At 38.8% G+C, this 12,765-nt stretch overlaps 1 non-coding gene across 1 annotated transcript; it reads right to left on the reverse strand.

The window, feature by feature from the left end:
* Positions 1 to 9,895: 9,895 nt before the first annotated feature.
* LOC111817556 lies at positions 9,896 to 10,082 on the reverse strand. Its single transcript, XR_002821722.1, has one exon. It is a non-coding gene; the product is annotated as a U2 spliceosomal RNA (small nuclear RNA).
* Positions 10,083 to 12,765: the final 2,683 nt, after the last annotated feature.

The following is a 12,765-nucleotide window of genomic DNA, read 5'->3' on the forward strand; positions in this document are numbered from 1 at the left end:
AAGAAAGAAGAAAAAAAGAAAGAAAGAGAAGAAAGAAAGAAAGAAAGAAAGAAAGAAAGAAAGAAAGAAAGAAAGAAAAAGGGAATGTAATGGCCAATGAGATCGCTTAGTGGACTAAGTGTTTGCTTAGGCAAGTGCAGAGACCAGGGGTTTGATCCCTGGCACCACGCTGGCTCCGCCCCCGGGGGCACCCAGCCGACCACTGAGACCAGGTATGGTGGCACACACCTGTAATTCCAGCACTGGGGAGGCTGAAAACAGGAGGATCACCAGGAGTCTGAGCTGCTTAGTAAGACCCTGTATCAAATACATTTATATATACATGAAGCAAAATTCTAAAACCAGCATGAGCCAGATATCACTGGCAAAGAATAAATTACTCTTTTATCCCCAGGCTAAATTACTCTTTTAGTTGAATAGCAGATGGAACAAAATATATGAGTGGAATAGCCAAGAAAAATGACAAAATATTGTACAATATATGACGCTTGATGTGAGTTTGGACAAAGAAATCCGAAGACATACATGAAGGGTCAATCCTACAATTCCAGATAAAATACAGAAGCACTTTTAAGCCCAGAGAAACCATTTTAATCTTCCCCAAAGGTATCAATGTTCAGCTTAAGACAGTGAGAAGAAAATTTGGGTTTTCCACGCCGACACTTTATATACTGTACTTCTTTAGGTTTCTCTAAGACACTCACTATGTCTATTTCCTTACTCAGAGGTTTCAACTAAAATATACTGTGGAAATACAAAAGAAGACGCTTTGAACATAAGTGTGTAGTGACCGTCGCAGCTGCAGATTTAACACCTTTACTTATTTTGATCTCAGTTGAGTGAAATGGAAATTATCTTGGGCCCTACGTAAGTTAAAGAGACATTTATCTGTATAATAATGGTAAATTTCTGTTTTCACGACTGCACACATACAGGCAGGTTGAATTGTGAGTCGTCACTGCAATCGACTGGTCATGTCATGCAAGCCAGTGTTAAATCTGACCTATGCAGGCTTCTCTGGGGCTATGTGTTGTGTAACAGGTGTCAGAGGACAACGGTGCCCACACCCTCTCTCACACATGCATTTTGGTTTTGCCTCGATGGATCATGCTCTAGCACTGAAAAAACTGAGTCATGAAATATATCAGTACAGCTCACATAAAAGTGTTGTAACTTTAATGTCTTGCGAGGCGGCATCCCTCTGTAGCTGTGCAGAGCCGCATCATCCCTGAGAGCTGCCATGGCAAGCCTGGCCGGCACCACTGAGAAGATACAGGCCTCCACCATGTTCCTGCTCTCTGGAGTACTTACTCTGTCCAGTGATTCACTGAACCATGGCAACAACCAGAGTGTCTCTCTGAAACTCTTAGGAGGAACTTTAAGTTATTTTAAAAAGAAAGAATTATAGGGCTGGGGAGATAGCTCAGTGGAATAAGTGCTTGCTTGGCAAGCATAAGATCCTGAGTTTGATTCCTGGTACCACCAAAAAAAAAAAAATTCAAATGAAACATAATACAATATAAAACTAAAATTATTAATTTTTATCCATATACAAAATAGAATTTTGTTTCCTATCTACATATTTGGCAACGAATTAAAATGCACATTTTATAAAAGTAAATTTCATCTATAAAAGTCTTATCAATGAAGGTGAAAATATATACATGCTAAATGCTCTGCTTACCTTGTAAGCAGTTCTCTTAAAAAGAGGTGCGGCTGTTGTACTATGCAGGTTTCTTTTTTATTTTATTTTATTTTGAAGAGTAATGACAAAAGCAAAGAGAAATATCAGATACCAAGACAGAAAGAGGGTAAAATACAATGCATATGTTACAGATTTTCAAAACAAGAATAACACATTAACAATTGTTATATTATGTATTTTTATAGTCAAATCTGTTGATCAGATTAACAAATATAGTTATGCAAGATTGGACAAATAATTGAATATTAACATTTGCTTTGCATAAAACTTGATTTTCTGTTCTTGTCTTATCTACTTTTTAAAATTTTATTTTAAAGAGAGTATAATAATTGATAAGAAATCAGAAATTTTACATATTTAGAAGACCAACATGAGATATGTTAAACCAGGGATTTTGTGTTACACATTTCTGTCCTCGTTGTAGTTGCTTAGACTGCAGATATCAGCATACAGAGTTTGTCAAAGTGAAAATTCTAAACATTAGGTACAATTTTAAATAAACTTGTTGAAATTATTAGTACAGTTATTGCACTATCCAGAATATATATCCTTGCATTATTTATCCCCCTTCCTTTTCTCTTTCCTTCATCTCTGTTATGTTCAGATTCCATCTTACTGTATCTATTATACTGCTCAGCTTCCATTCACTCTCTCAGGTTCTTACACTAGGGAGAGAATATATTTGCACATGTGGATATGATTTATTTCACTTATGAATATAGCCTGTTGCTGCATCCACTTACCTGTAAAGCCACAAGTTTGTATTTCTTTATAGAAATCCTTCATTGTATAAAAATACCACATAATTTTCCATCCATTCCTTAGGCGATGGGCATTTTGGTTGTTGCAAAGATTTGGCTATGGCAAATTGTGCTGCTATAAATGTGGATGCACATAACATCCCATCTATCTTCATGAGCAAGACTCACCTGAAATTCTGTATTTTGGTTGAGTTTTTCTCCAGTTTTGGTATCATTATAACAGTTCCCTGCAGGAATGATTTTGGGAGCATTGTTTCTTTTTTAAGTTTCATTGAAGATTTTGAGGAGTATTTGGATTAAATCTTCTCTAAATTTCTTGTACAATTCAGCTATGAATCTGCCAGGTCCTGGGCTTTTCTTTGTTGGTAAGTTTTTCATTACATTTTCAATTTCATTGGCTGATATTGGGTTATCCAGAGTTTTTGTATCTTCTTGATTCAGTTTTGGTAATAGTTACCTATCAAGGAAGCTGTGCAATTATTCTGTGTATTCAATTCTGTGAGAGTAAAGATTTCCAAAGTAGTTGTTGATGATCTCCTGACTTTGTGCAGGATCTGTAGTAATTTCAAACTTTTCATTCCTTAGTGCTTGAATTTGAGCAATATCTTTTTCATCAGGTTCACTAGGGGTTTATCAAATTTTATTTGATCTTAGAAAGAGCCAGTTTTTTGAGTAACTGATTCTTTGTATTGTTTTCTTTGTCTCAGTTGCATTAATTTTTGCTCTAATCTTTATAATTTCCTCCAGTCTTTGGGCTTTGAGCTGCGTTTGCTCTTTTTTTCTAAAAGTCTTTGATGTAGCACTAGGGTATTTATTTGTTCTTATTCTTTTTACCTGATGTGTGAGTTCACACAATAAATTTCTTTCTAAGAACTGCTTTCATTGCATCCCACAAATTCTGGTAACTTGTGCTTGAATTTTCATTGGATTGTAAATATTGTTTAATTTCATCTGTAACCCATTGGTTGATGAGGAGGGTGTTACCTAATTTCCATATATTTTATGGTTTTTGTGATTTCTTTTGTTGTTATTTTCCTGTTTCATTACACTATGGTCAGATAATATGCATCAGATAATTTCTGTTTTCTTACATTTATTTAAGCATGATCTGTGGACTAGTATGTGATCTATTTTAGACAACATCCCATGTGCAGCTGAAAAGAATGAATATTTGATGTTGCTGGGTGAAACATTCTATCTTTGTCCACTAAGTCCAAAGGTTTGATTCAGTTCTGCTACCTCTTTGCTAATTTTTTATCTACTTAACCTATCTTGTTGAGATAAGGAGGTGTTAAGATCTCCTGTTAAGATTTTATAATTGGTTTTCAGATTTTTCATATCCTTTGAAATTTGCCTTATATAGTTGAGTGCTCCTATACTTGGTACATACATATTTACAACTGTTACGTCTTCCTTTTGAATTTTTCACCTAACCAGTATTAGTGGTCGCTTTTATCTCTTTTGATCATTCGGGTTTGAAGTTCAGGTTGTCTGTGAACAGGACCACTACTCCTGCTTTTAACTGAGGTCCTGTGGCATATATTATTATTTTCCATCCTTTGACTTTTAACCTATGAATTTTTAGGGAGTTAAATGCATTTTTCTTATATACAGCATATTGTTGGATTTTGTTTCTTGATCCACTCTACCAGTCTATTTCTCTTAATTGATGAATTGACTCTATTTACATTAATCGTTATAATTTATATGTATTGGCTTATGTTTGTCATGTTTTCCTACTGTTGGTTTCCTACTTTTCTCCTGTGTGCAATTGTTTGCCCTGTTTGGTGGGCTCTTTCTCTTGTCATTCTTGGAGTTGTGATCATTTTATTTCCTTTCTAGAATGTCTTTTAATATTCTGTGTAGCATGTGCTTGGTTGTCATGAATTATTTTAGCTATTCTTTGTCATGAATGTATTTTTCTTATCCATTAAACTTGAAGTAGAGAGTTTTGCATGGTGTATCAGTCTGGAATTTATTTTCCTTTGTGACTTGAAATACTTCTGTCCACGCTCTTCTAGACTTAATGGTTGTGATGAGAAATCTGCCATTATTCTGATGAATTTTCCTTTAAAACTGATCTGTTCTTTTCCCTAACAGCCTTTAGCATGTTATTCTCATACTGAATTTCTGGGATGTTGATTATTATATGTGTTGGTGTAGTTTTAATTTAGTTGATATCATTTGGGGTTCTATATGACTTGGTTACCTGGATGCCAGATTGTTTCCCCATATTTGGGAAGCTTTCTGCTATTACTTTTGCCCATATTCTTTTTATGTCATTTGTGTTGACTCCTTCTTTCTCACTGATGCCTATTAATCTTATGTTGTTCATCATTGCATCATCTTGCATTTGTTATTATTTCCTGGATCCTTGTTGTATATAAGAGATCTTTCCTTACCTTTCTGCTAGCTGCAACAGTGTCTTCGAGGTCTGAAATTCTAACCTCATTTTCATTCAAATGATTTTGACAACTTTTAATGAGTTTTTAATTTCTTGTATGTCTCTTTGAATCTGCTTCATGTATTCTATTTCTTTCTATATTTGTTTTTCAAGATTTCCATCATTTTTGCATTCTCTATTTTTTATGAGTACCTTCTTTAGAAACACTTAATAATTATTTCATTACGGTTATCATTTGTGTGTGTGCCTGAGAGATTATTTCTGATATAATTTCATCTGTACCCTTCTGCAGTTGTTTCTTTACTTTAGTTGCTATTATTTAGAGACTTCAGGTGTGTGATTTCCAATTTCTTCCTTGTTAGAGTCTTCCGGATTTGTTCTGGGTGGGCTGGGAGCCTGATATTGCCTTTTCCTCCTTTGTTTTGTCAGTTTCTATCTCAGAGAAAACTCTTTATTTTGATTTACGTGCTACTTTGTTGTTAGTTTGATTGTACTTAGCTGTACCACTGGAATCAGAAACTCTGTGTAAAGAGTCTGTTCTTTAGGTGTCTCTTCTGGGTCAGATATTCTTGTTTTGTTGTGTCTCAAGTTTTTCCTCTTCTGTTGAGAGTATGGTATTTGTTTCCACTTGGCTCTGTCCTCTGTTTTCTGTCCTGGAGTCTTTCTGGTAGACACTTTCATCTAAGTTACCTCCTGCTGCCTCTTTGCCATAAGGATTTTCCTGTATGTCTGAGATTCAGTCTGAGCCCCACTAGGCCCACTAGCATGCCTCAGCTCAGTGGGCTCAGCCACAGGCCCCAGCCCTTCCTCTCAGAACAAAGCCACCAAATTCCTCCCATAAGGGCCACACGGTGAGCAACTCAAAATTTGGCATAAAAATTTGTACCCTCATAGATGTGAAGATTTATTATGTTTTCAAGCTCAAATTTTATTTTGAAATTCAGCCACCAGGTCCTTATTCATGCAGTAATAAACCAAATGATACTGTAAACAGAGTCACCTCCATCTCCCAAACTAATCAAAATATGACATTCAACAGTTGGTTTATGTTTCTAACTTATGTTATACTTGCTAATGCAGAACAAGTATGAACTATCTACAAGAACATAGCAAAATTACAAATGAAATGTTGAAATTTCAAGACAAAGAATTATATAGCACAATCTTAGTGTTTCAGAAAGATATATATTGGCCCTTGTAATGTCAAAAAGAAAAAAACTGGTACTGCTGATGTCAACATTGCACCATGATGGAAGAACTGATAGGGAATCCTTGAAAAAAATAGAAGATGGAAGGGACCAGGGAGGTCAGTAGGATAAGCACTTGCCTGGCAAGTAAAACATCCTGAGTTCAATAGCTAGTACCACAAAAATAAATAAATAAGTAAATAAATAAAAAGAAGATTGAGATGAAAACTTTCTATGACCAAACAAAAGACACAGTAGATGTTGCTATCAGCTAGGCAGCAAATAGGAAGTCATATTTGCTTGAAGCACAAAGGATTGGGCAGTGCTTGCGCTCCTCTCAGTCTTAAACATGTGTGGCATAGGTGGTTTGATAGTTTATTTAAAAAGGGGCAAGATACCATGGAGAAATTTTCTCAGAAGATTGAAACTGGAATTCATAAGAGGTCATTTGTAATAGAAGAAAAACAAAACCAAAAGTTCTCCCTGGGGAACTTTGCAAAATGTATGTGGACCACACTGGTGAGCTGACAGATGACAAGACAGGTGCAGCATCCCAAGGACCTACCACATCAGCAGGAAAATTGAAAAGATGTTACAGTGCCCTACAGCAAAGGGCAGAAAACCAAAGAATAAGTGCTATTAGTGTAAGTGATTCTTACAGATGGAACGTGTAATTTTCATCTGTGAAGACTGAAGTATGACAATTGGAGCAAAGATTTTTTTGTAGAATTCTATTTATATTTTATTACAGTTCACATAGGTTTTTGTTATTTCTGATGTTATCACTTAGATTTGTAAGCCAGTAAACAGCTGATGTGAAAATATTGTTGTTTACTCTAAACAACTTTGTACACTTGATATTTTATTTTACTTAGATCTTATTACCCTAACAAGTGAACATCATAGTGCATAGTAGGAAGCTCCTGACAAAGCAGAAAGAGAACAGAGGGAACAAGAAAGGCTTGCACAGTGGAAAGGAAAGCTAATCACATACGCAGTTAGAGTGAGTGACACCAGTGTATGGAGCATGCTGTCGTCATGAGTGAAGACTGCCTTGGGTGTTATAACTCAAGCAAAACCTTTTTTGAAAAGTGCAATTGGTATTTTCATTGTATTTCATATAGAGATTTATTTGTATTTTTCTTTTTTTAGACTTTGTACATGAAAATCAGATCATGTTGAGAATTTTGATGCTTGTTTTATTAACTCATTAAATACTAAAAATGAGATACTGCATTTTGTGATATTTTTTTCAGTAAGAATTAATTTCAACATAATGAAACTCAAAAATAAAATTAATAATTAATTGAGATACTTTAAAGACTAAATGTGGGTTCTGCACACCCATGTTTATGAGCTTCATGACAAAAAATATTTGCTATGCCCTCTGGATTTAAATTCAGCAAGCTACTTATTGAAATGTTTACCTCCATTGATCCATTTTCAGTCTTTTTTCTCCTGTATTTTTAAGACAGGGTTTCACCATGAAGTTCAGGTTATCCTTGAGCTCACTTTGTGGCCCAGGCTGGCTTCAAACTCAGGGCCATCATCCTGCCTCGGTCATCCGAATCCTGGACTTGCAGGAGTGTGCTGCCACACCTGGTGCCATTTTAGTCTTTTCTGCTGTGCATCTGTTATCTCTGCCTTGTTAATACTTCCTTTAACCAATACATAAAGTCCTTCTTGATTCTTTTGATAAGCTTTGAGTTGAAATATGCTTTGTCTAAAAATAGTATAGCTACTGTTGCTGTGGGGTTTCTGCTGTGAGTTTTTATAGTCATTTGTAGCCTTGTATTTTCATGTCTATTTTTTATTTGTTTTATTTGTGTGTGTGTGTGTGTGTGTGTGTGTGTGTGTGTGTGTGTGTGTATGTGTTGAGATTTGAGGTTTCTTTGGTCAAATTTCTGGCTCTGTGGATGTGAGGTATAGGTGTCCAGAGGCTGGGATGCCTCAGTTTGCCAACTTAATTCTTTCCATAGTATGTTCAAGAACTGAATCAAATTTCCCCATGAGGTCAACATTGAACCTAACCATTGAATCTGATCCTGTTCTCGTTAAATTCAGTTTGCAATCAGAATTGTGGTAATAATTAAGTTCATGGTCTGAGGTAGCAGTGTGAAGGCTTGCAAAGAAAAACAGCTGACCACAGCACCTGTCACCTTAACTCTATCAGTGAAGTCAGCCACAACGATGTCAATACCAGATGGACATGGATGAACCCTAAGTGCCACTCATGAACCACCCTTGACCAGAACAAAGAGATCTGTGATGTCAGTGAAGACACTGAGAGCACCTGGATATTGTCCTACAGAAACATTGACCACTAATTTCTGCCGGATGTACACTGTGTCCAGTAGCTTAAAAATATCTCTGACCTAAAGGCCATCTCCTTCACAGTCATCACTTCTGATGGTTATATCCATCAAACGTGAGCTCCTACCAGAGAGCAAAGGTCCTGTGATCCTCCCAGCCGCAGCACAAGCCTCCCAGACATCCCTGCTTACTTCTGCCACTCTCCAAGCCTACATCGCAAAACTCTCCCACCTGGTCTCTTGGTAGGGTGACGTTTCAGTCTTGGAGAGAATCCCTCCTCTTGAAGCTGGCCCCTTCTTGCATTGGTCAGTCTCTCGGTTGTCATCTTTAGCTGCACTGTGTTGTGGAGAACTCAGGACAGAGCTTGCTAAGATTTGGTAGTTTGGTGGTTCTCTTCCTGCCTCCTGCATAGGTTGTGCAAGGCTTGGGCTGGTGGCGACAGCAGATTCTCTCTCCACCCACCCATCTCTCAGGTCTGGGCGGGAGTCTGGGGGCTGCTGGCAGAGTTGGCACACATGGTGTGCACAGGTTCTCTCACCTTTTGCCTCCCTCAGGGGTCACAAGAGACCCAGAGTCAGGCCTGCGCATAGGTGGACTGGGCTGATCTCTCTTCCTGCCTCCCACATGGGCCCTGCAAGGCTAGGACTGGGATGGCATCAGAGGGGTAAGGTGGGGCCTTGCTGGTTAGCTCAGTTATTTAAAGTGCTTGCTTGGACAATCTCAGTCAGGTGCAGAGGACAACGGTTTGATACCCAGCTCCACATGCCACACCAGACCAGCCCTTAAGACAGGCTGAGCTAGCAAAAAAAAAATAAATAAATAAATAAAATAAAAAGCTTCGGAGGGGTAAAGTACATGGATCTTCTCTTATAATTTTGCAAGAAAATAATCTGACAAAATCACTTTCAGAAAAGGCATAAGCGCAGTCAAAGAGGCATTTCATAATACAAAGGGTCAAATCAACCAACAATTCTAAAACTTTAAAATTAACTTTAGCTTAAATTGTTTTCTTTCCTGTTCATGGTGAAGCAGCCTGTGCTGGAACAGCCCAGTCTCTGTAGGAAACCACAGGAACCACATTCTTACCACACATGAAACCACACCACAGTAGCTGGAATAGGCTCTAAGTGCATAAAATATTTAAGCTAGAGACACAGAGGAATGCTCCAACTCAAAATTCATTTCTTTTATTCTTAAATATGTCTTAGTACTCTTCTCCATTTCGTACATCACACACCAAGACTTTGCTGTTCAGGATCTCTCTGCAGAGGCTACAGAGAATGGGAAAGCTACAGTTTTCACCCCCTCTTGTTTATGTGTTTGTACGTGTAAGTGTGATACCCCTCAGCGTATGTCGATACACGCATCAATATATAATACAATATATGTCATTGAAGAGAACATATTGATTAAAGAAAGGTAAAAATTTGGCATCATTTGCAAACATAAATAGTAAAAATAAAAACTACAAAAGGAGCTGCAAGCCCTAAAATATCATGTGTAGCAGCAAGCACGTTCAAAAATGTAAAGTTACATCCAATTTCTCTGTGACTTGAAGAGCAAAATCCACATGAAGAAGGCAAGATGATGAAGTTGATGAAAGCAGCCAGGACTTCAGCCTTGTGAAGAGGGCATTTGGATAGAGGACGCATCAGATATTAAACTGATAAGAACGGACACTACATGTGCTCTTAGCCGAGCCAAGAAGCGATGAGGGGACTTGGTAAAACGGTCTTAAGAGCCACGTGTGACTCACCTATTAAACACAGCACAGGGCTTCATAACCGACTAGAAATGGTGCCCAGAAAAGGGAAGGGCCAAAGATTAAGTGCAGCAGCTCACTAGTGCTTGGGAGTTACATTTTGCAGTGCCAGCCCTGATGGTCGGTAGGTGAGGCAGAGAAGAGGGTTTTGTTGAGACTAGAACACATGCAGAATGCGAATTAGGAATTACAATCTTGGAATAAAATGGAACAAAGAAACATATCCCTAAAAATGAAGATGTATAACAAATACATATTTATGCGTATGAGTGTGTGTGTATGTATTACACTTACACATAAAACAAATTATATATATGTGTGTGTGTGTGTGTGTCTACTTCTAAGTAGAAATTGCTCATTTTAGTGAACATACCATTGCAACTATTGCAGGCTTTCATAGTTTTTGTGCTATGTCTAGCATTAATTAATAAAAACAAGTCTGTTTTTAAGATAAGACAAAATAGGGCTGGTCAAATAGCTCAGTGGATTAAAATGCCCAAAGTTCAATACCAGGACCTGCTGTGCCAGTCCCACCCCCGGGCCACCCTGAGAGGATGATTGAGACTGCGCATGGTGGTATGTACCTGTAATCCCAGCGCTTGGGAGGCTGGAAACAGGAGGATCACTACAAGTCCGGTCTACAGAGTGAGACCCCATAAACCCTGTAGCCCCTGTGCTAAAATACCAAAAAAAAAAAAAAAAAAAAAGACAAAATAAGTCAAAGTCAAAGAAAAAGTTATGAGAGAACAAGATGAGAGATTTCATTGGAGTCACCACTAAAGGAGTTTAAATAAAGAAAATGTTTTCATTGAAAAACGAAAAATGCAGTACAAATGCTAAATTAGAACGGATGTTGGTTAAGCAAGTGCAGCCGTGTTCCTCCCTCCTCCTGAGGCAGAGAGGCTCACAGGGGAAGTGAATAGGAGTCCAGCAGGGACAGTAAGTAATACGGCCCAGGAGGCTCCCCGCCGCTGAGTGCCCTGCGTGGCCGGACAGGAGCCCTGAGCAGACCGAAAGTTAGGGTCTCTGCGTGGCTCTGCGAAAGAGGGATGGATTGAAGGGAAAGGGTGCAGAAAGGAAGGCCGGACGCCAGCATGCTGCCCTACGCTAGTTCATCTCTTGCCTCCGCTCCCTCTGCAATTCAGCAAAAGGAAATAAGAGCAAATTCTGGCAACATTTGCAAACAGCACGTTAGAAAGCCCCACCTCACACTGCACCTTCAAGGTGCATAATTAGAGAGGGGAGGGTCAGATGCAATAAACAGGTGTGCGTGTGCATGTGCGTGTGTGTACTTTACAGTTTTGAAAATTCCCCGTTTTTACCATGTACCATTTCATGATGAGAAATTTTTGTAAAGCAAAATGAAACAGACTGTGTCTCCGTCTCTTTGCTTTCTTGTGCTTTAAACAGCTAAGGTTTGATTTATTTGAAAAGTCAAAGATCCGCTTCCCAGGACATGTCAGCAATGACAGAGGTTCCTCTGAGGCCCCGTTATTGCCTGTATTATGGTAAGTCAAGTATGAAAAGTAAGGGAAACAGCACAATTTAAATGCTACAAGATTATTTCTTGATGAAAATTATGAAAGTTTTAACTCATTCATAAATGTTATATATCCAGAGCAATCTTTCTTTGGGAAGACGATATTTAATGCACCTGTTTGCCCAAAGTGACATGAGACTGAAGGAGGTAGAAGACGTCTAGCTACCCCTCAGATTATCTGAACTGAGTGCACTAGTTGGCACACCTACGCCCGGCATCCCAAGAGGGCACATGGTGATTTCTCACTGAATTAAACAACAATTTAAGAAACGCGGTAACATCAACTAAACACTCTAAAGAGTAGTCTGTAGAGCATGAAATATCGGTGTGCTTTTCAAAAAGTGAAAATATACGGAGTATTTAAGCATATAACCCAGTAATTAGCTATAAAGGTACACAGGCATGATAGGCTGCAGTGGCATGTGGAGAATTTTTAAATAGTTTCACTTGTGTGGGCGCGTTGTGAGGATCTGAGTGGCTGACTTGGGAGGGAAAGTTCTGTCCGGCCAGAGAGTGGTCGGGGAAGTGGCGTCTTAGGGGGAGACACGGCAGTGCTGCCAAGCAAAGTGAAGGCGGGCCCGGGAGAGGCGAGGGGAGGAAAGGAGAGGCGAGGCTGCACAGGTCCTAGCCGAGACGTGTGAGGAGACGCCGGGCCCCTGGGGGATGTTCTCAACTGTCTTTGCAGAACCGAGCTAACAGTAAAGAACACGGAGCTTCACTCCCCGCCCTTCTCAGTGTCCTTGGTCAGTTTCTTCTCTTCCCAGCCCCAAACCCTGGATCCTCTTTGCTCCTCCTCTTCATACTCACGCTCTTAGGGATTTCAGATGGTGTCTTTGCCCAAATAACAGTTAAGTCCTGCTGACCTTCAGGTTGGCATCTGCAGCTAACAGCTCATTTGAGCATCAAACTCATATACTGAGCTGTACAATCAGCATCTCCTCTTATGACAATCCTACATATCACAAGTAACGTGTTCAAATTTGAACTCTTGATCTTCTCAACAAGTAAGATTTTGCTAAGTCATTGCACCATGTTTCTAATGACCCGGTGCAAAGCTACGGAGCAATCGCTGATTCTTCAGTCTTCTTACATT

Source organism: Octodon degus, unplaced genomic scaffold, assembly GCF_000260255.1.
Source record: "Octodon degus isolate 3935 unplaced genomic scaffold, OctDeg1.0 scaffold00061, whole genome shotgun sequence".
Taxonomy (NCBI): Eukaryota; Metazoa; Chordata; class Mammalia; order Rodentia; family Octodontidae; genus Octodon; species Octodon degus.